The 27530-nt window shown below is 53.2% G+C and overlaps 1 pseudogene; it reads right to left on the reverse strand.

Moving 5' to 3' along the window:
* The window catches only part of LOC131586335 (zinc finger protein 345-like), a 35643-nt pseudogene extending 13774 nt beyond the window's left edge, over positions 1-21869 (reverse strand).
* Positions 21870-27530: the final 5661 nt, after the last annotated feature.

Consider the following 27530-nt stretch of genomic DNA (forward strand, 5'->3'; position numbering starts at 1 on the left):
TCCACACAGAACAATCAGTGTCAATGTGGCAAGAACTCACTCACATGCCATTGCCTCTTGAAGATGCCACCTCCTGTAATGGTTAACAGTTCTGTTGTTGTGGTGTATTTTGTTTGAGTGGTTTCTCCCCTAAGTCATTGGTTTGCGCCTAGTTTGTATCCTTCTACCCACCTATCAAATCCTGCCTCAAGCCTACCCCTTGTTTTCTCATGTTCCCCATCTGTCATTACACCCATTTGTCAGTCTTCCCTTAGGCCAGCCTCCTACCTGAGTCATCCCTTTGGAAATCCCCGGATCTCCAATTCCCCATTGGCCCATGTGACCCACTCTGCTCCCCTTGTTTCCCCTATTGTATTGTTGAATGGAACCTTCCACTCCTCCCATAGCTTCTTCCTGTTGGTTAAAATTTTGTACCCTCCCTCTGGCCTCCCCCATATAAAAACCCCCCACAAAGTTGTGTTCTTGGTCTTCAGTCCCTGGACCCTCCAGTGGAGTAAAAGCCTTTGGAACCCATACTGGAGGTCTCCTCCTCATCCTTGTCTCCACCGTGTGCCTACCAATATCCTTGTGCCGTGGAGCATTTGCTCTAAGCCACACCTTGGGTCACCCCGCTCCCGAGTGTCACAATCCCCTAACACAAGTGGGAGTTGTGAGAGGTTCGTTTGATCTCAGAGTGCAAAAAGGACACCAGGGGATTTCAGTTTAAATCACAACAGCAATAATGCACCTTTATTTTAGTGCCAGCAACAAGGGTTATGCGATAGATGAGAGGGAGGGAGATGGAGACAGGGCTAAAGAGGCAAAATGCAAAGAGAAAAAAAGGGGGGGGGTTATAGCTACCAATGGACAAGGCAGGGTCGCCGGTGTCTTCTTCCATGGGGAGATCTCTCTTGAAGAAAATAACTTAGAAAAGTCACTTTTATAATCTGTTTCAAAGCGAGGGGCAGCTGGCCAAGAGGTGGGGAAATTCCTCGGCTGTTGTGATGAGCCCCCTTGCTCTGGGAAGCAGGTGTAAGGTACAGAACAGGCCGCTCCTTACAAGTCCCTGCTCAGCAGCAGGAATGAAGGCAGTGTACCTTGAGAGCACAAGCACACCTGCAAACCATCACCTGGCAAGCTTCCACCTCAACCAGGCCAGAACCCCTGCACAAATTCCCTCAGGGTCTTCAGGGTCTCGGTCTCTGTTCTTGCAATGGTTGTGAGGCAGATGAGGGTAACTTCAGACTGTCTCTTACACCCTAGTAACCCCAAATGACACCAATGACCCCAAATCACCACAAATAACCCCAAATTACTCTAAAGGACCCCTCTGACCCCACACCTGACCCCAAATGACCCTTCTGGACCCACACTTGACCCCACAGGACACCGACATTTACCCCCTGCTGAGCTCAATCCTATACAACCCCAAATCCTTCAAAAATCCCCAAAATTTGGCCCTGGGAACTTCCTGGATGAGCAGGGTCAGTTCCTGGGCAACGAAGCCTTTGTGCCCTTCTCGGCCAGTGGGCACCCCAAAAATCCCATAAATCCTTGGGGTGGGGTCCTAAATCCTTCTGGAATCCCAAAAATGCCCAAATTCCTTTGCGGTGGGGCCCTACATCCTTTTGGGATCCCAAAATTCCTCGGGGTGGGGACCCCAGACCCATTTGGGACCCCCACCCCTGAAACCCCCAGACCATTTTTGGACCCCAATCCCAAAGCTCCCAGACCCTTCAGAGACCCCCCAGACCCTTTTTGGGGTAGCCCAGACCCTTTTGGGACCCCAGACCCTTTTGGGATCCTGTAGCCCCCAGAGTCCCCAGACCCTTTGGAATCCCCTCGGCCCTTTTGGAATCCCCAATCCCTGAAACTCCCAGCCCCTTTTGGGACTCCCAGCCCCTCCTGAGACCCCCAGCCCCTTTTGGGACCCCCGACCCTTTGGGGTGGGGCGGTGCTGACGCCCCCTCCCCACAGGGCAGTGGCTGTGCCTGGGGGAGGCGCTGGCGCGGGCAGAGCTGTTCCTGTTCCTGACCTCGCTGCTGCAGCGCCTGCGGCCGCGACCCCTGGCACCCCCCGAGGAGCTGCCCACGGCCCCCCTGGAGAGCGGCTTTGCCAACATCGTGCCCCGCTTCCAGCCCCTCCTGCTGCCCCAATGAGACCCCCCCAAATTCCAGACTGCTCCCCAAATTCAGGAACTGCCCCAGGATCGGGACCCTTCCCCATGGCTGGAAAATCTCCCCCCAGATCCTCCCCAGATTCCACTCCCAACATCCCCCCCGCTTCCAGCTCAGGATTGGGCTCTGTTGAGACCTCTCCTCACATCCCACCCCCAAGATGCCTCCCCATCGCTGGAAAATCCCCCCAGATTCACCTCAAACCCCGCCCTAAAATCGGAAATCCCCCCTGAGACACCCCCCCCCCCCAAATTCAGGATGCCTCCCCAAAATGCCCCTTCTCAATGGGATCAGGACCCCTCCCCATCAATGGAAATTCCCCCAAAACCCAAAAAATTCTCCCCAAATCCCTTTCCCAAAAATCAGAACCCCTCCACGACCTCTGAATTTCCCCCCAAAACCACCAAATTTCTCCCCCAAAATACCAAAATTCCTCACAAATCGCCCCAAAAACCCCACAACCCCCATACTCCCCCCAAAGTCCCAAATCCACCGAAGACTCAAAATCCCACCCCGAAACTCAAAATTTCCTCCCAACCCAAACTTCCCCTCAAAACCCCAGAATTCATCAAAACCCCGAAGATTTCCCCACCCCCCCAAATTTCTCCCAAAACCACCGAATTTCCCCCCCAACCCCCAATTTCTTTCCCAAAACCCCAAATCCTCCCCCTAAGAAACCCAACGTTCTCCCTAAAACCCCAAATTTCCTCCACCTACACCCAAATGTTGCAAAAAAAATCCTAAAATTTCTGCCCTAAAACCTTGAAATTCCCCCAGGACCCTCAAAGTTTCTCCCCAACACCCCAAATTTCCCCCCAAACCTCCAAATTCCCCCCAAATTCCCAAATTCCACCCCAAAACCTAGGAGACTCCCCTACAAAAAACTAGCAACTCCTCCCCAACCCAACCACCCAAAATCGCAACTCCCTCCCCAAAAATCACTAGAAAAGTTGAGAACATAAATTTTTTATTTCATATTTTTCACACCTTGGGATGGGGGGAAAACACCAGAATTTCTGTGATTTTTCCTGTTTTTTGGGGGGATGGGCGTCTCCCCAAATTTTCTAAACCCCCCCAGGCGACCCCTCCCCAAAATTCCTGCCCCTCAGCCCTCCAAATTAAGTACAAATAAATTAAAAGAGGAAAAAAGAAAAAAAAGGGGGGGAAAAAGGTAAAAATAAAGAAAAACAGAAAAAAAAAATCCCCTCAACCCAATTTGGGGGGAGGAGGACAAAGGATATATCGAGGGAGGGGTTGAATTCCCAGAAAAAAATTGAGGGACCCCCCCAAAAAAATTGGGGGAACCCCCACAAAAAAGTTCATTTTGAAAAATGCCAAAACCAAAAAAAAAAAGGCAAAAAAATGAAAAAAATCTGAAAAACTTGGGGGGAACACCCAAAAAATACATTAAAAATTGGGAACTCCCCCTTGAATCCAAGGGATTTTGTTTGGGTTTTTTTTCCCAAAAGCGGTGGGCTTTTGGAAGTGGCAGGGGAGGAGAGACCCCCTCCAAATTCCTGGGGGTGTCCTCGAGATCCAGTGGAGGCACCTGGTCTTGGAGTGGGACAAAAAGAATAATTTAGGAAAAATTAAGGGAATTTTGGGGAATTTGGGCAAATTTATGGGAATTGTTTGATATTTGGGGGGTCTGGGGGAGTGGGGGGCTTGATTTTGCGGGTTCTTGCATTTCAGGGCTGCAGGATCATGTCCAGGGAGGCCACAGTTACCAGGAACCAGCATGGGAACCCAACGAGATGGGATTCTGCTCAGGAAAACATTTATTCAGCTCAGGAACAAACTCAGATCCAGAGACAGCCCCAAACAGAGGCAGGGAGATGGGGTTTGAGAACCAGGGTGGAGTTCAAGGTCAGGGACCACTGGGAACACAGCAAGGGAGAAACCCCAGGGGCCCAAACCCAATCAGAAATCCCTGGGCTACCTCCCCACGAGGGGTCCAGGGTGGAGTTTCTCCCTGGGCTTGCAGGGCCCAACCTCTGAGGCAGAGGGATGGAATTCCCTCTTGCCCACACCTCTCACTTTAACAATGTTCATTTGAAACTAAATCTTTGCCTCCCTGGGCAGGGGCACCTCACACAAAACTCACTCAGTAATGGGCTCCCCCTCCCTTCATCACCCCCAAACTTTGGCTGTCTAATTCCAGACCCCACCCCACCTCCCCAGTCCCAACCCCATCCCATCCAATCCCTGCTGGACATCAAGACCCCTTCCCAAGCCCTATTTCCCCCATTTCACACCCCCCAAACTCCATCCCATCCCTCCTGCCCCACCCAATGCCCATCTCACCCCACCCTGATTTGCATCCCACTTCACCCAATCCCCTTCCAACCCCATTCCACCTGATGCCTTCAGAAGGCTGACCTAGAACAGAGGCTGGACCGAGTTAAGAATAAAGTTTATTAAATGGCCTTAAAGGACACGCCTTGGGCAGTACAAGAACCTGGCCAGGGTTACACCCAAAATGGAGCAAAAAATGGTCAAAAAAAACAAAAAACCAACAAAACAACTCATCACGATTTCTCACATTTTTAGAAGTTTAGGTCCATCTGCAGATTTGGGTTCATTGTCCAATTACAGCTTAAGTTGATAAAGTCCTGTCCTTCTTGTTTTCTCTCTTCAGTCCACCCTTGTTTATGCTTTTGGGCCTGAAACTTGTAACGGCTGTCCTTGGTATCAAGCTAGAAAAGGAATTGTTTTGTCTACCTACTCTGTGAAGAGAGCTCACTAACACTTAATAGGAAGTTCAAAACTACAAACCTAGACAGTGCAAAACATGAAATTTATGAAATTTATGAAAGCTAAAACTTGAGGCATCACACCCGGAGGAGTTGTGGAATCCAATAGTTTTGAGTGGGACTGCGCAGTTTTCAGTGGCATTGAGTGGTTTTGAGGTGACAGATCAAACTCACATTGCTTTGAGTGCCAAAAAATGGAGAAAACTCCACCAAATAGCTCCACAACCCCTAAGTATTTCCCTGAATACCAGATTACCTTGAAGCACTAGTAAAATGTGAGGCTCTAGATGCCTTTGATGACTTTGTAGACTTTTACCCCAATTTTCTCTGTTTTAAAGGGATGAAGATGAATCAAAAGATAATTGGAACAAAAGAAAATGACAACCAACCCAGTGTCCTCAAAACGCAGATCACTGGGAACGTGGGTCATCAGGGCTCTGCCCAATGTGGGGCCTCTAATGGGGGATGGAGCTGGAGCAGCGCACGAAGCTCTTCCTGCACTTGGGGCACTCGCAGGGCTTCCCTTACTGGTGCCTCCGTTGGTGTTGGGTCAAGTTAGAGCTCTGGGTGAAGCTCTTCCCACACTGGGGACACTCGTAGGGCCTCTCCCCAGTGTGGATGCGCCGGTGGGTGATGAGGTCGGAGTTTCGCTTGAAGCCCTTCCCGCAGTCAGGGCAGCGGAAGGGCCTCTCATCTGTGTGAATCCGCTGGTGCCTGAGGAGAGTGGAGCTCCTGTGAAACCTCTTCCCACACTCAGGACACTCGTAGGGCCTCTCCCCAGTGTGGATGAGATGGTGGCGGATCAGAGTTTTCCTCTGGCTGAAGCTCTTCCCACACTCCAAGCACTTGTAGGGCTTCTCCCCATCTTGAAGCTGCTCATGGACCACCAGCTCAGAGCCCCGGCTGGATCTCTGGCCGCCTTCCTGGCACAGGGTGGGTCTTTCCTCCTCAGAGCACCCTGGGCTGGGTTGGGAGCCCCTCCTCCTGCGGGATCTCTGGGGATTTTCCTCCTCATTGGATTCCTGCACTGTGGAGCTGCTCAGAACAGCCTCTTCCACGAGGTTCTGCTGTGAGGATTTGTCCTCCCTGGTCTCCATCCTCAGCTCCTTGTCTGGGGGAGGAAGGACAAGGAGAGGATGGGATTTGCCTCCGTGCCAGAGGGAAGGGGAAGGAGATCCCCCCAGTGCGTCCCTGGCAGGACGGTGTTGGCAGCGGGGTTGTCCTGCAGCCGGGGGCCATGCTGGGCTGGGAGATGGAGCAGGAGAGAGGGGGAAAGGGGCACTGACTTCCTCCTCACCTGCCTGGGCGTCCTGGAGCATCGTCCTCTTCCTCACAGCCTCCTTCTCCATCCAGCCTCCAGGTCTGGGATTGGGAAATCCTGGTTTGGGAGAAAACAAGGAATGAGCACATTGAGTTTGAAGGTCCCTCTGTCCCAGTCCCAGGGCATCTGGTGTGTCTTGGTTTGAAAGGAAAGGTGTTTGCTAAGGAAGGCAGAAGCCTCCATTGAAATTGATAAAAATGTAAGCAACAACCCCCTCCAAATTATTAGAATCTTGATATGAAAGCCCTCTCAGATAAATATATAGGAATAACAATTCTTTACTAAAGAAAGGAAAATGAAAATTCAGCAGTAAAAAAGAAAAACAACAAAAAAACAACACTCTGAGAGAGTCAGAATACAACCTGACACCCTGTTGTTCAGGGTGTTGGTAGCAGTCTGATTAAATGGTGGCTGCAGTTCTCCTGGAGTGACAGATGTGGTTCTGATGAAGCAATGATCCCATAGAAGATTGTAGCTTACCTCTGAAGTTCTGCTGCTGTAGATGGGTCCAGTCTCTCCTCTGGGAATCCAGTGGAGAAAGACTGCCTGTGGTGTTCTGATGCTCTGATTATATCCAGTCAGGAATGCTTGGCTCCTCCCCCTGGGTGGAGCATCTCACAATGGGATGATGTCATTTTATCAGTCCTGCAGTGAGACTCAATGGCCCATTAACAGAAGATATCGTCCTGGAGGGAGGATGGGTAGTGGAAGAGATAAAGAACACTGCCCCACCTGGTTTTAACAGCTGGCCCATTAACAGAAGACATCCCGCAGATATGAGGGAATGGGTGATGAAAGAGATAAAGAAAACTGCTCTACCAGGTTTTAACAGATGGTGATAGAATACATACTTTTGGTTACATCTTGCATTGCAACCCAGGACATGGGGTCCATAAAAATTTTACACCACCAAAATTCGGCCCTGAAAATGCCTCCCAGGAGTTCCCTATCTCTGTTCTCTCCCTTTTGGTGTTCAGGGCTTCCCCCCTGTCCCAGCTCCTGAGGGTCACGTGTGTATGGGGGTCCCCTATCTACTCGGTCCCTTCCCAGCCCAGGCTGCTGGGAGTACAAGGAATCTAAAATGTTTCTCCTGTTTCCATCCCCACACATAGGGATGATGGAGGTTTTTGGGGTCCCAGGGTCCCTGCTCCCCTTATTCTCTTCTTGGGGGTACAGTGGGCCCATGGAGACCCCCCTGCCCCTCTCCAGGCAGTTGAGGCTCCCGCAAATCGCGGCGCTTCCCCTTTCTGGGCTCCCCACTTTGGGGTCCTGGGGGTCACAGGGCTCTGCTCCTCCAGGCTGCCTCTGCCAGCAGCTGCCACTGGGAATCTCAAATGTCCCCCAAAGGGCATTTTCCACTCAGCATTGTACTTCTTCATTCTCCAATCATCACCGCCAAAAACCCAACCCAGGGACCCCCCCAGGATATCTGGGCCGAGCTCCCCCTCCCTGGTCACCTGTGGGATGGGGGGTGATGATCCCACAGATGGGGGGGCTGTGAATTCAGGGATTGCTCAACTGGGATATACTGGGCATGAGATCATACTGGGATAACAAGCACTTGACTGGGATTACTGGGAGTGTCTGGGAATGGCTATGGACATGCTGAGGGAAACTGGGATATACTGGGAGTGTCTGTGACCATCCTGGGGAAGACTGGGAACACACTGAGAACAATGAGAACTGTGTTGGTGACAACTGGGAGTGACTGGGTCTGCACTGGGGGCAATTGGGCATGACTGGGACCATGCTGACAAGGTCTGGGATCATCTGGAGAGGGACTGGGACTATACTGGGGGCAACTGGGTGCAACTGGGTTCACACTGGGAGGAACAGGGAGCAACTGGAACCATGCTGGGGACAACTGGCATCCTACTGGGATCACAGTGGGAGCAGCTGGGCCATGCTGGGCAAGACTGAGACCATATTGGCAGCAACTGGGACTGCACTCAAGGTGACTGGGAGTGGCTGGGAGCAGCTGGAATCATCCTGGAAGCACCTGAGGAGTGACTAGGAGCAACTGGGGTAGACTGGGAAGAGAGTGAAACCACAGTGCTGGTAAATGGGAGCAACTGGAACCACACTGGATAATCCTAGGAGCAGCTCTGCCCATGCTGGGGTCATACTGGGGTCCAAGTAGAACTAACTGGTAAAATACTGGGAGTGATTGGAAAGGGGCTGGCTGTGACTGGAACCATGCTGGAGGTGACTGAGAGCAACTGGGCCCACCCTGGGAGTGACAGGGAGTCACTCTGGCCATGACTGGAATCATGCTGGGAGGATCTGGGAGTGACTGGAACCATAGTGGGGGTGACTGGGTGCAAGAGATCATACTGGGAGTGACTGTGATTGTAGTGGGAGTGACTGGGATCATCCTGGAAGTGTTTTTCTGTAGATCTTCTGTCTTTTTGGTCACTTTTTCTTCTCCTTCTTATCCTACGTAACTGGAACTTTTTTTGGGTATCTTAATGTTACCCAAAATCTTAAGGGTTAACACTTTTTAGGTTAAATGAGCTAAGTTAGCAAAGTTAATGCTATGGTAAGAGTTTTATGTTCAATTGGATGTTGTATTAAAACCTTTGCCAACATTCCTTGATTGTCTGTATTTTGCCAGGTAAATTTCGATCTCTTAGCTCAGTTGCTAGAGCATGGTGCCAGTATCACCGAAGTTGTGGGTTCAATCCTTGTGTGGCCATTCACTTAAGAGTTGGACTTGATGGTCCTTGTGGGTCCCTTCCTACCAAGAATATTTATTACATCTGTCCATGTTGAGAAGATCTGGTGGGTGTTTCTCCTGTGAACCAAATTCAAGCACAGGAACCTTTGGTTACCACCAGCATTGAAGTGTTCTGGGGTGTTACAGCCCTGCAGGCTCACAGTGACCACTTGTTTCCATGAAGCCCCACAGTGTCCCACTGGTTCCTTGGTTCCATGGGCCCAAGAGTGCCACAATGATCCCCTTGGTTCCACAACTTCCCATGGTGTCACACTGGCCCCTTGGTTCCATAAGGATCTGGAGTGTCACACAGGTTTATGGCATTTGTCCTTGCTGCCCCTCACATCCCACTGCCCCACAAAGAGCCCCGAGCCACCCGTGAGGGACAGGCCCTGCTGTGCCAGGCCTGGGCTCAGGGCTTGGCCTTTCTGCTTCCTCCAACCCAGCCAGGGCTTGCTCAGCATTGCAGTTCCCTGCTCAGAGCCTTTGGCTCCCGGCAATCCTGGCCTCCAGGATCTGCTCTCACCAGTCTCTGGGGAGCCTTTGGCAGTCCCTGCCCTCAGTGGGGCCGATTGAAGCTCCAAGGGACTTGGAGTTTTGCTTCTGATTCCTTGAGCAGCTTCTTGAGCCTGAAGGAGGGACAAAGGAGGATCAGAGAAAGGAGAAGGAAGCACGAGGTCAAGCATTCCCTGAATTCACAGCCCCCCACCTGTGGGATCATCACCCCCCATCTCACAGGTGACCGGGGAGGGGGAGCTTGGCCCAGATATCCTGAAGGGTTAGGTTTATTTGGGGAAATGTTTGGAGAATGAAGAACTCCAAAGCTGAGTGGAAAATGCCCCCTGGGGGGGACGCTGGGGGCTCCCAGCATCCCTAAGTGGGAAGATGGAATTGGGGGAACTTTTTAGATTCCTGGCACTCCCAGCAGCCTGGGCAGGGCAAGGACCGAGTAGACAGGAGACTCCCATACACACGTGACCCTCAGGAGCTAAGAGAGGGGGGATACCTCTGAACACCAAAAGGGAGAGAAGAGAAATGGGAATTCCTGGAAGGCATTTTCAGGGCCGAATTTTGGTGGTGTAAAATTTTTATGGACCCAATGTCTTGGGCTGAAATGCAAGATGTAACCAAAAGTATATATTCTCTCACCATCTGTTAAAACCTGGTAGAGCAGTTTTCTTTATCTCTTTTATGACCCATCCCTCATAACTGGGGGATGTCTTCTGTTAATGGGCCAGCTGTTAAAACCAGGTGGGGCAGTGTTCTTTATCTCTTCCACTACCCATCCTCCCTTCAGGGGGATATCTTCTGGTAATGGGCCATTGAGTCTCACTGCAGGACTGATAAAATGACATCATCCCATTGTGAGATGCTCCACCCAGGGGGAGGAGCCAAGCATTCCTGACTGGATATAATCTGGGAATCAGAGCACCACAGGGAGTCTTTCTCCACTGGATTCCCAGAGAAGAGACCAGACCCATCTACAGCAGCAGAACTTCAGAGGTAAGATACACCCTTCTACGAGATCATTGCTTCAACAGAACCACATCTGTCACTCCAGGAGGACTGCAGACACCATTTAATCAAATTACTTCCAAAACCCTGACCAACAGTGTGTAAGGTTGCATTCTGCATTCTGATCCTGTTGGTGAGTTGTTTTTTGTTTTTTTTTTTTTTTGGTTTTTTTTTTTTTTTGTACTGCTGCATTTTCATTTTCCTTCATTATTAAAGAACTTATATTCCTTTTCCCATATCGTTACCTGAGAGCACTTTGATTTCAAGATTATAATAATTCGGAAGGGATGGGATGTTTACATTTTTATCCATTTCAATGGAGGCTTCTGCTTTCCTTAGCAAACACCTCTCCTTTCAAACCAAGACACCCCAGATGCCCTGGTGATTTCTAGAGAGGGACTTGAACAGAAAGACCTTCAAACTCAATGTGCTCATTCCTTGTTTTCTCCCAAACCAGGATTTCCCAATCCCAAAGCTTGGCCAGATGGAGAGGAAGGCTGTGAGAAAGAGGAAGATGCCCCAGGACACCCAGGCAGGTGAGGAGGAAGTCAGTGCCCCTTTCCCCCTCTCTCCTGCTCCATCTCCCAGCCCAGCATGGCCCCCGGCTGCAGGACAACCCCGCTGCCGACGCCGTCCTGCCGGGGACGCACTGGGGGGATTTCCTTCCCCTTCCCTCTGGCACGGAGGCAAATCCCATCCTCTCCTTGTCCTTCCTCCCCCAGACAAGGAGCTGAGGATGGAGACCAGGGAGGAAAAATCCCCACAGCAGAACCTCGTGGAAGAGGCCGTTTTGAGCAGCTCCACAGCACAGGAGTCAAGCTGGGAGGAAAAGCTTCAGAGATCCTGCAAGAGGAGGGGCTCCAAACCCATCCCAGGGTGCTCTGAGGAGGAAAGACCCACCCTGTGCCGGGAAGGCGGCCGGAGATCCAGCCAGGGCTCTGAGCTGGTGGTCCATGAGCAGCTTCAGGATAGGGAGAAGCCCTACAAGTGCTTGGAGTGTGGGAAGAGCTTCAGACAGAGCAACAGCCTGATCTGCCACCAGATGATCCACACTGGGGAATGGCCCTACAAGTGTGGGGAATGTGGGAAGGGCTTCAGCTGCAGCTCCCACCTCATCATCCACCAGCGCATCCACACTGGGGAGAGGCCCTACGAGTGTGGGGAATGTGGGAAGATGTTTCCGACCAGCTCCACTCTTCTTGTGCACCAGCGCATTCACATGGATGAGAGGCCCTTCCGCTGCCCTGACTGCAGAAAGGGCTTCAAGCACAACTCCCACCTCATCAGGCACCGGCGCATCCACACTGGGGAGAGGCCCTACGAGTGTCCCCAGTGTGGGAAGAGCTTCTCCAGGAGCTCTCACTTGACCAGACACCAACGGATGCACCGGTAATGGAAGCCCTGCGAGTGCCCCAAGTGCAGGAGGAGCTTCATGTGCTGCCCCAGCTCCATCCTCCATCAGAGGCCCCACATTGGGCAGAGCCCTGATGACCCACGTTCCCAGTGATCTGCGTTTTGAGGACACTGGGTTGGTTGTAATTTTCTTTTGTTCTGATTATCTTTTGATTCATCTTCATCCCTTTAAAACAGACAAAATTGGGGTAAAAGTCTACCAAGTCATCAAAGGCATCTACAGCCTCACATTTTACTAGTGCTTCAAGGTAATCTGGTATTCAGGGAAATACTTAGGGGTTGTGGAGCTATTTGGTGGAGCTTTCTCCATTTTTTGGCACTCAAAGCAATGAGAGTTTGATCTGTCACCTCAAAACCACTCAATGCCACTGAAAACTGCACAGTCCCACTCAAAACTATTGGATTCCACAACTCCTCCGGGTGTGATGCCTCAAGTTTTAGCTTTAATATCTTTCATGTTTTGCACTGTTTAGGTTTGTAGTTTTGAACTTCCTATTAAGTGTTAGTGAGCTCTCTTCACAGAGTAGGTAGACAAAACCATTCCTTTTCTAGCTTGATACCAAGGACAGCCGTTACAAGTTTCATGCCCAAAAGCATAAACAAGGGTGGACTGAAGAGAGAAAACAAGAAGGACAGGACTTTTTCAACTGAAGCTGTAATTGGACAATGAACCCAAATCTGCAGATGGACCTAAACGTCTAAAAATGTGAGAAATCGTGATGAGTTGTTTTGTTGGTTTTTGGTTTTTTTTTTTACCATTTTTTGCTCCATATTGGGTGTAACCCTGGCCAGGTTCTTGTACTGCCCAAGGTGTGTCCTTTAAGGCCATTTAATAAACTTTATTCTTAACTCTGTCCAGCCTCTGTTCTAGGTCAGCCTTCTGAAGGCATCAGGTGGAATGGGGTTGGAAGGGGACTGGGTGAAGTGGGATGCAAATCAGGGTGGGGTGAGATGGGCATTGGGTGGGGCAGGATGGGTGGGATGGAGTTTGGGGGGTGTGAAATGGGGGAAATAGGGCTTGGGAAGGGGGTCTTGATATCCAGCAGGGATGGGATGGGTTGGGGTTGGGACTGGGGATGTGGGGTGGGGTGTGCAATGAAACAGCCAAAGCTTGGGGAAGATGAATGGAGGGGGAGCCCATTACTGAGTGAGTTTTTGTGTGAGGTGCCCCTGCCCAGGGAGGCAAAGATTTAGTTTCAAATTAATATTGTTAAAATGAGAGGTGTGGGCAAGAGGGAATTCCATCCCTCTGCCTCAGAGGCTGGGCCCTGAGAGCCCAGGAAGAAACTCCACCCTGGACCCCTCGTGGGGTGGCAGCCCAGAGATTTCTGATTGGCTTTGGGCCCCGGGAGTTTCTCCCTTGCTGTGTTCCCAGTGGTCCCTGACCTTGAACTCCACCCTGGTTCTCAAACCCCATCTCCCTGCCTCTGTTTGGGGCTGTCTCTGGATCTGAGTTTCTTCCTGTGCTGAATAAATGTTTTCCTGAGCAGAATCCCATCTCGTTGGTGTCCCATGCCTGTTCCTGGTAACTGTGGCCTCCTTGGACATGATCCTGCAGCCCCGAAATGCAAGAACCCGCAAAATCAAGCCCCCCACCCCCCAGACCCCCCAAATATCAAAAAATTCCCATAAATTTGCCCAAATTCCCCAAAATTCCCTTAATTTTTCCTAAATTATTCTTTTTGTCCCACTCCAAGACCAGGTGCCTCCACTGGATCTTGGGGACACCCCCAGGAATTTGGAGGGGGTCTCTCCTCCCCTGCCACCTCCAAAAGCCCACCGCTTTTGGGAAAAAAAACCCAAACAAAATCCCTTGGATTCAAGGGGGAGTTCCCCAATTTTTAATGTATTTTTTGGGTGTTCCCCCCAAATTTTTCAGGTTTTTTTTCATTTTTTTGCCAGTTTTTTTTGGTTTTGGCATTTTTCAAAATGAACTTTTTGGGGGGGGGTTCCCCCAATTTTTTTTGGGGGGGTCCCTCAATTTTTTTCTGGGAATTCAACCCCTCCCTCGATATATCCTTTGTCTCCCTCCCCCCAAAATGGGTTGAGGGTATTTTTTTTTTCTGTTTTTCTTTATTTTTACCTTCCCCCCCCCCCTTTTTTTTCTTTTTTCCTCTTTTAATTTATTTGTACTTAATTTGGGGGGCTGAGGGGCAGGAATTTTGGGGAGGGGTCGCCTGGGGGGGGCTAGAAAATTTGGGGAGACGCCCATCCCCCCAAAAAACAGGAAAAATCACAGGAATTCTGGTGTTTTCCCCCCATCCCAAGGTGTGAAAAATATGAAATAAAAAATTTACGCTCTCAACTTTTCTGGTGATTTTTGGGGAGGGAGTTGTGATTTTGGGTGGTTGGGTTGGGGAGGAGTTGCTGGTTTTTTGTAGGGAAGTCTCCTAGGTTTTGGGGTGGAATTTGGGAATTTGGGGGGAATTTGGAGGTTTGGGGAGAAATTTAGGGTGTTGGGGAGAAACTTTGAGGGTCCTGGGGGAATTTCAAGGTTTTAGGGCAGAAATTTTAGGATTTTTTTGCAACATTTGGGTGTAGGTGGAGGAAATTTGGGGTTTTAGGGAGAACTTTGGGTTTCTTAGGGGGAGGATTTGGGGTTTTGGGAAAGAAATTAGGGTTTGGGGGGAAAATTTGGTGCTTTTGGGGGAAATTTGGGGGGGTGGGAAATTTTGGGGGTTTTGATGAATTCTGGGGTTTTGAGGGGAAGTTTGGGTTGGTAGGAAATTTGGAGTTTTGGGGTGGGATTTTGAGTCTTGGGTGGATTTGGGACTTTGGGGGGAGTATGGGGGTTTTGGGGTTTTTGGGGTGATTTGTGAATAATTTTGGTATTTTTGGGGAGGCATTTGGTGGTTTTGGAGGGAAATTCAGGAGTTTTGGGGGGGTTCTGATTTTTGGAAAAGGGATTTGGGGAGAATTTTTTGGGTTTTGGGGGAATTTCCATTGATGGAGAGGGGTTCTGATCCCATTGAGAAGGGGCATTTTGGGGAGGCCTGAATTTGGGGGGGGTCGGGGTCTCAGGGGGGATTCCCCATTTTGGGGCAGGGTTTGGGGTGGATTTAAGGGGATTTTCCAGCGATGGGGAGGCATCTTGGGGGTGGGATTTGGGGAGGGGTCTCATCAGAGCCCCATCCTGAGCTGGAAGCGGGGGGGATGTTGGGAGTGGAATCTGGGGAGGATCTGGGGGGAGATTTTCCATCCATGGGGAAGGTTCCTGATCCTGGGGCAGTTCCTGAATTTGGGGAGCAGTCTGGAATTTGGGGGGGTCTCATTGGGGCAGCAGGAGGGGCTGGAAGCGGGGCACGATGTTGGCGAAGCCGCTCTCCAGGGGGGCCGTGGGCAGCTCCTCGGGGGGTGCCGGGGGTCGCGGCCGCAGGCGCTGCAGCAGCGAGGTCAGGAACAGGAACAGCTCTGCCCGCGCCAGCGCCTCCCCCAGGCACAGCCACTGCCCTGTGGGGAGGGGGCGTCAGCACCGCCCCACCCCAAAGGGTCGGGGGTCCCAAAAGGGTCTGGGGGTCTCTAGAGGGGCTGGGGTCCCAAAGGAGGTGGGAATCTCTAAAGGGTCAGGGGTCCCAAAAGGGGCTGGGGGTTTCAGGGGTTGGGGATTCCAAAAGGGCCAAGGGGATTCCAAAGGGTCTGGGGACTCTGGGGGCTACGGGATCCCAAAAGGGTCTGGGGTCCCAAAAGGGTCTGGGCTACCCCAAAAAAAGTCTGGGGGGTCCCGAAAGGGTCTGGGAGCTTTGGGATTGGGGTCCAAAAATGGTCTGGGGGTTTCAGGGGTGGGGGTCCCAAATGGGTCTGGGGTCCCCACCCCGAGGATTTATGGGATTTAGGGGATCCCAAAAGAATGTAGGGCCCCACCCCAATGGAATTTGGGGATTTTTGGGATTCCAGAAGGATTTAGGACCCCACCCCAAGGATTTATGGGATTTTTGGGGTGCCCACTGGCCAAGAAGGGCACACAGGCCTCGTTGCACTGGAACTGACCCTGCTCATCCAGGAAGTTCCCAGGGTCAAATTTTGGGGATTTTTGAAGGATTTGGGGTTGTATAGGACCGAGCTCAGCAGGGGGTAAATGTCTGTGCCCTGTGGGGTCAGGTGTGGGGCCAGAAGGGTCATTTGGAGTCAGGTGTGGGGTCAGAGGGGTCCTTTAGAGTAATTTGGGGTTATTTGTGGTGATTTGGGGTCATTGGTGTCATTTGAGGTTACTAGGGTGTAAGAGACAGTCTGAAGTTTCCCTCATCTGCCTCACAACCATTGCAAGAACAGAGACCGAGACCCTGAAGACCCCAAGGGAATTTGTGCAGGGGTTCTGGCCTGGTTGAGGTGGAAGCTTGCCAGGTGATGGTTTGCAGGTGTGCTTGTTGTGCTCTCAAGGTACACTGCCTTCATTCCTGCTGCTGAGCAGGGACTTGTAAGGAGTGGCCTGTTCTGTGCCTTACACCTGCTTCCCAGAGCAAGGGGTCTCATCACAACAGCCGAGGAATTTCCCCACCTCTTGGCCAGCTGCCCCTTGCTTTGAAACAGACTATAAAAATGACTTTTCCAAGTTTCTTTCTTCAAGAGAGATCTCCCCATGGAAGAAGACACCAGCGACCCTGTCTCATCCATTGGTAGCTATAACCCCCCTTTTTTTCTTTTTGCATTTTGCCTCTTTATCCCTCTCTCCATCTCTCTCTCTCTCTACTCTATCGCATAACCCTTGTTGCTGGCACTAAAATAAAGGTGCATTAGTGCTGTTGTGATTTAAACTGAAATCCCTTGGTGTCCTTTTTGCACTCTGAGATCAAACAAACCTCTCACAACTCCCACTTGTGTTAGGGGATTGTGACACTCGGCAGCGGGGTGACCCAAGGTGTGGCTTAGAGCAAATGCTCCACGGCACAAGGATATTGGTAGGCACATGATGGAGACAAGGATGAGGAGGAGACCTCCAGTATGGGTTCCAAAGGCTTTTACTCGGCAAAAATGTATACTCTGCTCAGTTTTGGGCGCTTGTCTTACAGCAGCTAGAGAAACTTGCTTTAAGCAAAAAGGTGAGGAAAGAACTAGAATGGACTCCTTTCAAAACCTAGTTGAAATTTTGCAAAAACAATTAGATGAAGAAAGGAATGAGATCCATCTGTTGCCAGTGGCCCAAAGAGACGAATGGGTTAAAAATTCAAAGAATGCTTATTCACCAAAGAAACAGTGGAGAGGGAAACCCTTCTCATTAATCAAATTTACCCTCAAAAAGAACTAACTGATGAAAAATTGCGGGGAGCACTGCTGTCCTAGCTTGAAACCTTTAATTAAAACAGAATATAATCAAATCAATGATGAAGATCTTGATTCGCATACAACCACTAAAAAAATCCCGTACACTGCTGCTGAATTGGCTGAGCTGGAAAAGGAGTACGGGCGTCTCCCTCACGAGTCAGAGACAGAACACATACTGCATCTCTCACCGGAGGAGATCAGATTTGACTGACAGAACAAGAAGCCAGTGGGTACTGGGGACATGGGGTCTTCTCAACAGCAGGAGACAGATGTAACCCGTGGTCCCTAACTCAGCACGCAGCTCATTGGGCAGCAGGGCTTAATCCATTGGAAAGGGGAGACCCTGTAGCTATAGTTGGTACTCCTGACCAACTACTGGAAGACATGCACAAAGCTGCCTGCTTGCAAATGATACATGACAGAAAATTAACTACAGGCTATGAATCACCAATGCAATTACCTGTGAAATGATGACCCCTTTAATTCGAGCCCTTCCAGAATCACATAAACCTACAGAAATTCTCCTTCAAAAAACCATAGCAGCTAGAACTCCTGTTGTTGGCACTAAAATAAAAGTGCACTATTGCTGTGATTTAAGCTGAAATCCCTTTGTGTCCTTTTGCACTGGGAGATCAAACGAATCTCTCATGACTCCTGCCTGTGTTAGCAGATCATGACAGAGCCCTCAGCAATCCAGGCAGCAACACAGGCAGCAGGACACAGAGGGCACTTCCTGGCTGGGACAGGGCTTGTGGCTTCAGCAGAACCACCAAAGGCCAAGGGGCTTCTGGCCATTTTCTCTGCACCACTGCACACCTGGGCAGCTGGCAGAGCACAAGCCCCCTTTTCCCCCTCTTCCCCTATGCCCCACACACCCTGGGCAGCAAAAGAAAGCTCCTGGGAGTCTGACTATTATAACATATCCTATATTATTTACATACTAAAGAAAAACAAAAAAGAAAAGAACAATCTTTGAAGGAAACAAAGTCCCTGCTGGCTGCTCATGTGGCCCCAGCAGACACAGCCTCCCAGATCAGCTCTCTGCAGAGCTCCAGCAGCGCAGCCAGCTGAGGCCCGACAGACGAGGCCGTGACCTCCATGCCCTGCGGAGCTGATCTCGCAGCCTCTGGAAGGTGGAGATCGGAGCGTGGTCTCCTGCCCTGAGAAGGCACAATGTCTGAAGTGCCAGGCTTCCAACCTCCAGGCTGCTGTCACATGCTGTGTCTTCAAGGGCTGGAAGAGAGACGGACAGAGCCACGGTCAGATCCCAGACCTGCGGGGGCCCACGGAGAGCCCCCTGCCAGGGCCATCCCAGCCGGCTCTTGCCATGGCCAGCAGGGAGCAGGGACCGAGGGGATCAGCCCGAAGCTGCGGCCACGAATGCCCCACGTGCCCCTGAAATCTCGGTGTGCTCTGCCCACGCCGCCCCTCATCCACACAGGGAGCAGAGCCCTCCACAGCCAGGCCAGGGCTTGCAGCTCCCCCCGACAGCCCCGCTGACAGCCCGCTGCCCTCACTCACCCTCACAAATGAGCAGCAGCTCTTTCTTCTTCTCCCTCAGGTGCTGCCCGGCCATCCCTGGGAACACAGAGCCTGTCAGGGCCCCGGCGGCACAGCTCCCTGCCAGCGGCGCTGCCAGCCCTGTGGCCACACGGCCTCCCGCCCCGGCAGGGCTCAGCCCGGGCCCTTGCCGCATCCTGACTCAGCCCAAGGGCACGGCTGCCAGAGGCCGGCAGCAGCCCCGAGGGCAGCCGGGGCTCCAGGGCGCCGGGCCCGGGTGCCGCTGCCGGGGCAGCAGCCGGGGCCGGGGCCGAGCTGCGGCGGGGCGGGGAGGGAGCCCGGGTTCGTGGCTCACCGATGAACCTGATGGCCGCCTCTCGCAGGGGCTCCTGTGGGCTCTGCAGGTACGGCAGGGCCCGGCGCAGCTGCTCGGCCGCTCGCTTCCTGTCCTGTGCCAGCTGGAGAGAGCGGCAGGAGGGAAGGGTTGGTGCGGGCTCTGCCCCTCGGCCGGGCGCTGCCTGCGGCCAGCCCCGGCCTCCCGTGCCCGCCCAGCCCTGAGGCCCGGCCAGCAGCCGCTGGCGCCGGGCTCTGGAGGGGGCAGAGGGCCGGCTGCTGCCCGGGGAGCCGCGGTGTCACCCCTCCCCGCATCCCCACTCGGGGCCAGAGGAGCCTGGAGAAGAAGCCATGTGGCCCAGGGAAGGGAGCGGCGTGTGGGGCGCAGGTTGGTGCCCCTGGGTGCAGCACCGGGCAGGGGCGCAGCTGCCAGCCCCACACACTGGGCACCGGGGACAGGGAGCTTCTCCAGGCTGAGGCTGGGCCGTCCAGGCCGTCCTTACCAGGCCTTCGCTGAACTTCCAGAGTTTCTTATCTAGCTGCAGCATCTGTTCAATATCTCTCCTCTTCAGGAATCTGGCTGAAGAATGCAGCGTTTCCTGGGACACCTGGAGGGCAGCAGAGACTGGAGATGGCCCCACAAACCCAGGCACAGGACCCGCATTCGTGTGCCAAGGCCTGGAGGTGCCAGGGCAGGAGGCAGCCGAGCCCTCTCCCAGGGTGCCACCGGCAGCCCAGGTGTCCTCACCTCTGCCACATGCTGGTTCTGCTCATGGCAGTGGAAGAAGAGTGGGAGCAGGCTCTGGCACACGTATGACTTCAGGGCCTTTCTTCCCTCTTCCATTAATAAATCTATCATCTTGTTAAATACAAACATGGAGCACAGCTGCACCTGGCTATCATCCTGTATGAAAGGAAGGAAAAAAGACTTCAGCACTGGGTGCTTCGGGCCCCCTTTTGTCTGGCCTGTGAATACACAGGGCACAAAGTGTCTGGGCAGCACCCAGTGGCCGTGGCTGAGGGCACAAAACCTTACATTGTCAAACAGTGGCAGGAGCACCTCAGCCAGCTGCCGAGCGATGGGGATGGCTATCGGGGCACTATTATACAGGAATAAATATTTGAGAAGAACCATGGTCATCCTGACCATGTCACTATCATTTTCCTGCAGGAGCTCCAGCAGGTTTTCAGTCAGGCTCCACATTTTCTTGGCCTGTGGGGAGGAGAAGTCTGTGAAACCCCACCCTGCTGCTGCAGGGCCCAGAGGCCAAAGGCTGGTCCTAAAGCACTCGGGCAGCTGAGCCGGGAGGCAGGAGAGCTGGGAGCAGCTGCATCAGTGTCTGAAGCTCAGCTAAGCCCAGGGACTGCGTTCCCCATCCCTACACTGCCCGCATGGCTTCAGCCACTGCCCCCTTCTCACCATCAGGGGATTCTTGCCAAGCACTAGGAGGCCTCTGAGTGCCAAGCGTTGCCTCTCCCTGCACTCGCTCTGCAGATGGTTTGACAGGATGTCCAGGATGCTGTCACTGCATTCAGTCAAGTCCAGGCACTCCAGGACCTGAAAGGCACAGGGCAGTGACAGGGGAGCTGGCTGGCAGGAGGCTGGAACCACACAGAGGTGGGCCCTGGCAGCAGCACAGAGCACGGGCAGCCAAATCCCAGGCAGCTGCAGCTGTGAGAAGGCAGAGAGCTGGAAAGCAGCTGGTCTTCAGGCTCACCTCTACAAGGAATGCCAGGGCAGCAAAATCCCAGAATGGCATCTCTTTGCTGAGCAGGCTGAGCAGGTAGAATGCTACCCCAGAACACAAGTGTACGGATGAAGAGCACATTTCTCTGAATGGAGGAAAAAGGAAGCAAAACTCTGAGCCAGCAGCAGTAAAGCTCTCCCAGGAATGACTCACAGAGGGCTGATCTTTCCCCACCAGCTTCCAAGGGGACATGGGCCCTTGGGGAGGTGGCTGCTCCTGGGCACCCTCCTCTCCCAGCCTTTTGAAGTCTCCTTGGTTGTTCCTTGGTGCCCACAACCACTGGGATGGTGTGGGTCACCTGGACACACAGGGCACAAATGCCAGAGGCAGTGGGGAGAAGGGGGTCTCACCTGGCCAGCAGACCCACGGCATAGTGGTGGGTGTCAGCACAGAGCAGCGTGTCCCAGCCACACTTGCGTTCCACTTCCAGAACCACATGGTCACACCGGAGAAGGCAGAGCAGGGACTTCAGGGTCTGCACTGCAAACCTGTGTGCACAGCAAGGCCCACATCACACTGGGAGCACTGGCTCCTGCCATGGGGACATGGCAGAGACAGGAGGACTGGGATGGAGCACCTGCTGGGGCTGGTGGCAAGGCCGTGTTGCTTCTGGCATCTCTTCCAGAAGGTATCAACTTCCTCTGGCATATCCAAAGTGCTGAAGAACACTTGGAAGAGCAGATGCACAAAGAGGTGGGGGAAATACCCATTCACTACACGTGGGACACAGGGCACCTGAAGGAACTTCCACATCACCACAGTTGCCTGCAGAGGACAAAGCACCCTGAGACAGAGCTCAGTGCCGAGGTGTCTCTGTGGCAGGGCCTGAGCGTGGCAGGGAGAGGCTGGGGGAGACACAGGGGGAGCATCGGGCCTGGTGCCCCTGAAGCTGCCCCTAGGCCAGGTTTGAGCCCAGTGCCTGAGGCAGGGAGATGCAGTGGGGGAAGGAGGAAACAGAGCTGCTGAAGACACGGCTGGCCATGGGGTGAGCAAAGGTCAGTTGCAGAAACTCACAGCCAGGGCAAAGACACCCGTGTTGTCCCCATCGGAGGTGCACGTGCTGTGCTCTGGCCAGTTCCCCAGCACATCCAGGAGTATCTGCACCACTGGCTCCACAGTCCTGCTCGAGCACATGACCGTCTTCCACATGGTCATGGCAGCTCTGTGGGGTGACAGCTCTGTCTCACGGGGGTCTCAGACACATCCCCGTGGCCTGGGCAGCAGTGGGGAGCTGAGCTGGCTGCCAGCTCTGCCTCTGCCCACTGCCCCTCACCAGCAGCAGCACCCAGGCAGCCCAGCCCTGCGGGGACAGGGCCCTGAGGGGGCATGGCATGGCAGCAGGCTCAGGGGCCGATGTAGCAGGGCTGGGAAAGGGAGCAGCCAGAGGGCCCTGGAAGTCTCTGTTGGTCAGACACCTGGGCCAGGCTGTGCAGGCTGATGGGCTGGGGAGCCCTGAGCCCTCTTGGCATGTGGGCCCCGTACCTGTCACACGTTGGGGCCACACGCAGGAGAGCAATGACCACATCAGCAGGCTGTGCCTCAGTCAGATCCAGCAGTGTCCTGCCCAGCCTGTGCTCAGCAGACTCATTGGCCATGAGCCACTGGTGGATGTACCTCACCATGGCAGGCACCTGGAGAAGACACAGGGAAACTTGGAAAGCTGCCACAGGGAGTCAGGAATGTCCCCAGCTTCCCCAGAGAAGTGCTTCCCTTCTCACCACGCTGCAATGACCTCAAAGGCTTACAGTGATCAGCAGGCATGGCTTGGGAGGCCAAGCCATCCCTGGAGGATCAAAGCCTGGCCACAGGCTGCTTACTTGCTCTGGAATGGAAACACCCTCCTCCAAAATCAATTCCAGCATGGCAGCACTGGTGTCGGTGGTGTAGACATCACCGTTTTCCATGGACCCCGTGCCCATGGCACTGGTCTCTTCCTGCCAAATGCACTTGATGAATTTGAAAGTCAGGCAGGAGAAGGAAGTGTGGGAAGAGAGGGATATTGCATGGAGAGCTCCAAGCATGGTGCTGGGAGGCTGAGCAGTGCCAGCAGGCCCAGCCCAGGTGGGGATGGCTGCAGGTACCTGCGCTGTTCTGCGGAAGAGGCCACCGGCAAGGTCCTGCTCTTGTGTCTGGTCCATGGCTGCATCTGTCAAAGAGCAGCCAGAGCTGAGGGGCTGCGGGAGAGGCCGGAGAACACAGCCCAGCCCTGCACTCCCCAGGCAGGGACAGCCCTGGGATGCCCCAGGGGATGGAGTGTGGCCACTGCTGGGGGGGTAGCCCCAGGCTTTCTTCCATCCTTTCTGTGGGCACGTCCCCAGAGGACAGGAAGGGGCGGGAGGGAACGGAAAGGGACAGGACATGATGGGATGGGATGTGGCCAAGCTGGCCCAGCTCTGCCACTCACCCTCCTGCAGTGGCTGGAACTCCTGCACCTCTTCAGTCTCCTGTGCTGGGGCATCTCCAGGGCCTTCTTCTTCCTCCTCCTCCACCCAGGCCAACTTGGGCACTCTTGGGGGTCGCTGCTCCATTGCAGGGACTGGATTTATGGTACTTGCAGGAGGGATGGCTCGGAAAAGCTCCAAGTCACCAAGTCCTGCAGTCGTGCCTGGAAGGCGCCTGCAAGACTGAAGTCCTGGCAAGACTGCAGGACAGCAAGTCCTGCACTCGGGTCTAGAGGGCTCCTGCCACAAGGACAGGAGGCTCCTCGTCAAGGATGGTGCTCTGGTCTCAAGGGCAGTGACTGCAGGGATGGGCGATGCCTCGGAAAAGCTCCGGGTCACCAAGTCCCACGGTCTGCCCTCAAGAGCACCTGCAGAAGAGAAACCTCAGCAAGGCCACAGGTCAGCAATTCCTGTGGTCTGGCCTCGAGGTCACCTGCAGGAATGATGGCTCAGAAAAGCTCCGGGTCAGACACAAACGAGTGCGCTGTGCGGGGGCTCCTCACAGCACCGCTCTGGCGCGTCCTGTCCCGTCGCGTGCACCGAGCACTGTGGTGTGGCCCTGTCACCGCCAGCTCCTATGTCACCATGTGTCACAAAGGGCCCTTTGACACCCTGTCCATTTCCATCCCATGGTGACCATGTGTCACAAAGGGCCCTTGCACACACTGCCACCCGCCCTGGTTCCACCCCCATCCCCCCCTGAGTGGCCCAGGTTGGAAGGAATCCCTTGCCCAAAGTGTCTAAGAAAGCCTGACAGGATCTTTAGGAACAGCTCAAACCATCAGCAAACGCTGCCCTGCTCTGCAGGCTCAGGGCAGCAGAAGGAGCCCCCAGGGCTGCCAACGCAGCCGCAGCAGGAAGGGAACGGGGCCTTGCACAGAAGCTGGCACGGCCTCCTTAGGACACGGCCTGGCTGGTGGCCATTCTAAACCCACAGGTGTGACACAGACAAGGAACATCTGGTCCAAGGCACGAAGAGTCCACTAGAATGTATTTTAGCACATTAAAAAGACTTGGGAGGAATCCCAGAGGGTCATTTTTTGAAGCAAAGTGATCTGATTAAATACTGTAACCAACGGTAGGCTTGGTAAAAATTAGAAAGTGGTGAAAATGGACTGCCTAATGGAACTTTAAATGATCATCCACTGTTACAGTTGATGTTATTTTTTAAAAAAAGAAGACAAATGAGACGAAGTGATATGTGCAGACACTTTTTTTTACCCTGAAGAATAAACCTGAGTGGCACCAAGAATATGGCTTTGATTTGGACCCCCAGGAGACTTTGGTCCTTCCTTTGGAAAGAGATAACAGGTGGAAAATAAAGAGATGTTGTTCAGCGTGTAGTTTAGGGCAGAGATGTTTGAAATTGGCAAAAAAGCGCGAGGAAGACGCTGTTATAGATGTCCAAGACTCACAGCCGAGTTATTCCAGGCCAGCTCTACCTTCCCCCTCAAGCAACCACTCCTCTCCCTCAATTAAATGAAAGTGAGAATGAGATGAATAATCCTGGTGAGGGGACAAGTTTGGGGATGCCAGTGACAACATGTACAAGGAATAAAACCAAGAAAGCTTTGCCTTTAGTCACCCCCTTAAGGCAAGAAGTGGGTCCCACAGGAGAAGCTGTGTGGGTGAAGATCCCCTTTTCTACTGGTGACCTGAATAACTGGCAGGAAGAAGTTCATAATTATAGAGAAAACCCTAGCAAAGTGGCAAAAAGATTGGAGTTAATAGTCAAGAACTGAGACCCAGACTGAGATGATTTCATTATGACAGTGCTAAGGAAAACAGATAAAGAGTTGGTGATGAAGATGGTCAGAGCACATGTGCAGGGAGAAATTGCTAGTGGAGCCTTACAAGATACAGTGGACCAGTTGTTTCCTATTGTAAACCCTTTGTTGGACCCAAATGATGCAAAGAACTATGAGATGTTAACTGGATACTGGGAACTGTGGGGGCTGAGGAAGCAGCCAATACTGTAGCCACTCTCCCCTGGAGGAAGAGCCCATAGGAGGCTTTCACTTACCACTCTCCCCCAGAGGCTAAAGGCCTCGATGGGGAGCTTTTATTTTTACAGCCACGTGTTAAGTGGTTCCCAACATGTCTTTCCCCCTGTATGCATATTATTTTTACCCTGTTGGCCCTTCCCCCTTGTTCCACCCCTGAATCCTCTGACCATTGTCCCTGTTGCTCCACCCCACCCCCTGCTTTTCCTATATAATCCCTGCTCTCACTGAGCCCAGGCCAGTTGTTGTCTCTGGGACCCTTCTGGAGAGAAGAATAAAGACCTCCTTGGAACCCCACACGGTGCCTCCCGTCTCTTTTCTTTGGCAGCACCCGAGGAACAGCGGCCATTCCAAAAGCCCTTTGAAGGGCTCGCAGCTGAATCACGGGGGCAAGGCAAGCGTGCCTGTGCGCCCAGGGGAAGTGCCACAGGAGACGCTTCCCTGGGAAGGTCGCGGCACCCTGACCACCTCCGCTCACTGCGACAAGTGGTGCCCCAACAGGGAGCTCTGCCAGCGGTTCCCTGGTTCCCTGGATCCCGGGAGAAGTGTCTCCTGCAGCACCAGCTGCAGAAAGCAAGTCACTCTTGGGTCTGTCACTTCCCTGAGGAAACCCCCTCGCGTTATAGCAAGGGCTATCCAAGGGGACACCAGGACCCTCCTAGGACCATCCGGGGAGCGAGGAGATTTCCTCAAGGACCAGACGGTGGGTGACATCGTGCCCAGCAGTCTGTTCACCCAGTGGAGGTGGAAAAAGCTGCTAAAATTGGGATTTGGCCTTTGTGGGTGGGTTTTGGAACCAGTTTTGTTCCCATGGGGAACAAAATCCTTCCTGGTTTTAACCAATCCCTTTGGAATGCTGCACATGGCTCACCTGGGTTGGGAAAAAATGGGAAAAAAATCTGGGAAAATCATAGATTTCCCACTTAACAGCTCAATCCCTTTGGAATGCTGCACATGGCTCACCTGGGCTGGGAAAACCTAGAAAAATCCTGGAACACACACCTGAGGGAGGTGTTTGTTAATCCTGGCTCATCCCAGGAACTTCCATTCCTCAATCCAGAAGGGATGGGTTAGGGAGTCCCCCAGTCTGGGAGTGCCTATGACACATCCTAAAAATCTATTTCCTTGCTTTTCCAATTCCAGGAATGAAATTCCTGGATTATTTTCCATCAGAAAATGGGGTTAATTAAAGTGCAGATTTTTCCACCAGCATTTCAGTCCTCGTCATTCTGGCAGTTCCACCAATCCCTATCCCAGGTGCGATTCAGAGGGTTGGGATTTCCTGGTCCTGAGCACCAACATCTGCAGTGGCACAGGAAACTCACAGCTCATGAGAACAAACTTTCTGTGTGACTTCAGAGGCCACAACAACCCTGAGTGGTTTCCCTCCCATCCCCCAGCCCTTCCTGGCCCCAGGGGCTGATGGCATTTGTGCTCCCTCAGGTTCATCTCCCCACAGCAGCACCATGGGGGTGCTGACGCCTGCTCTGGGCAGTGCAAACAGGGGCGCCTGAGCCAGTGCTGCCGTGTCTGTGCCTGCAAGGATGCGGCACCTCTCTGAGCTGGGGGAGAGGCCAGGGCTGCACAGGGGGGATGTTGTTGGCAGCTCCATGAGGATGCTCTGGGACGCTGCCCTGGGGTGTCCAGCACAGTGGGGATGGATCAGCCCCTGCTCTGCTGCTCCTTCCCATCTCCCCCAGGGACCTTGCAGAGCCCCAGCCATGCTGTTTGCCCCCAGCCTGCCCACGGCCACCCTGGGGCTGCTCACGGGGGTTTTCTGTGCTGAGCTTTGGCCTGGGCGTGTTCTTGAGAGAGCCTGGGCAAGGAGCCTGGAGCCCCCAGGCCGTGCCCTGAGGCGTCAGCGCTGCCCCAGCAGTGCCCATGGCCTGTCCCTGCTGCAGCCCCGGCACTGCCACCCCCAGGGCTGTGCCCGGCCCCGAGAGCACTCAGGCCCTGCAGCAACACCAGGGCCAGGAGGGCAGCGGGGCAGTGGCACGGGAGCAGCACTGGCAACACCAAGTGCTGCTGCTCCTGGGCACAGCTGCTGTGCCAGCACTGATCTGCCCCCAGCTCTGCACACAGACACTGCTGCTGCAGCTCCAGAGAAGGGAACAAAAGGGGGATCTCTGGAGAAAACTTTGCTGGGAGATCCTTTACTTCATTTAAAAGCACTAAGAGCACAGCCCCTCATGAACACAGTCTGTGGCCACAGGGAAGGTGGAGAGAAACAAAATGAGAAATGGCACAAACAATGATATTTTATTTTGGACAAGATCTATAAATTAAAACAAACAAAACATCCAAAATGAGACCAACAAGAAGTATCAAACATTAATTTTATTACAAGTGACTTGCAGAAACTGGCCAGCAGT

Source organism: Poecile atricapillus, chromosome 19 (genome assembly GCF_030490865.1).
Source record: "Poecile atricapillus isolate bPoeAtr1 chromosome 19, bPoeAtr1.hap1, whole genome shotgun sequence".
Taxonomy (NCBI): domain Eukaryota; kingdom Metazoa; phylum Chordata; class Aves; order Passeriformes; family Paridae; genus Poecile; species Poecile atricapillus.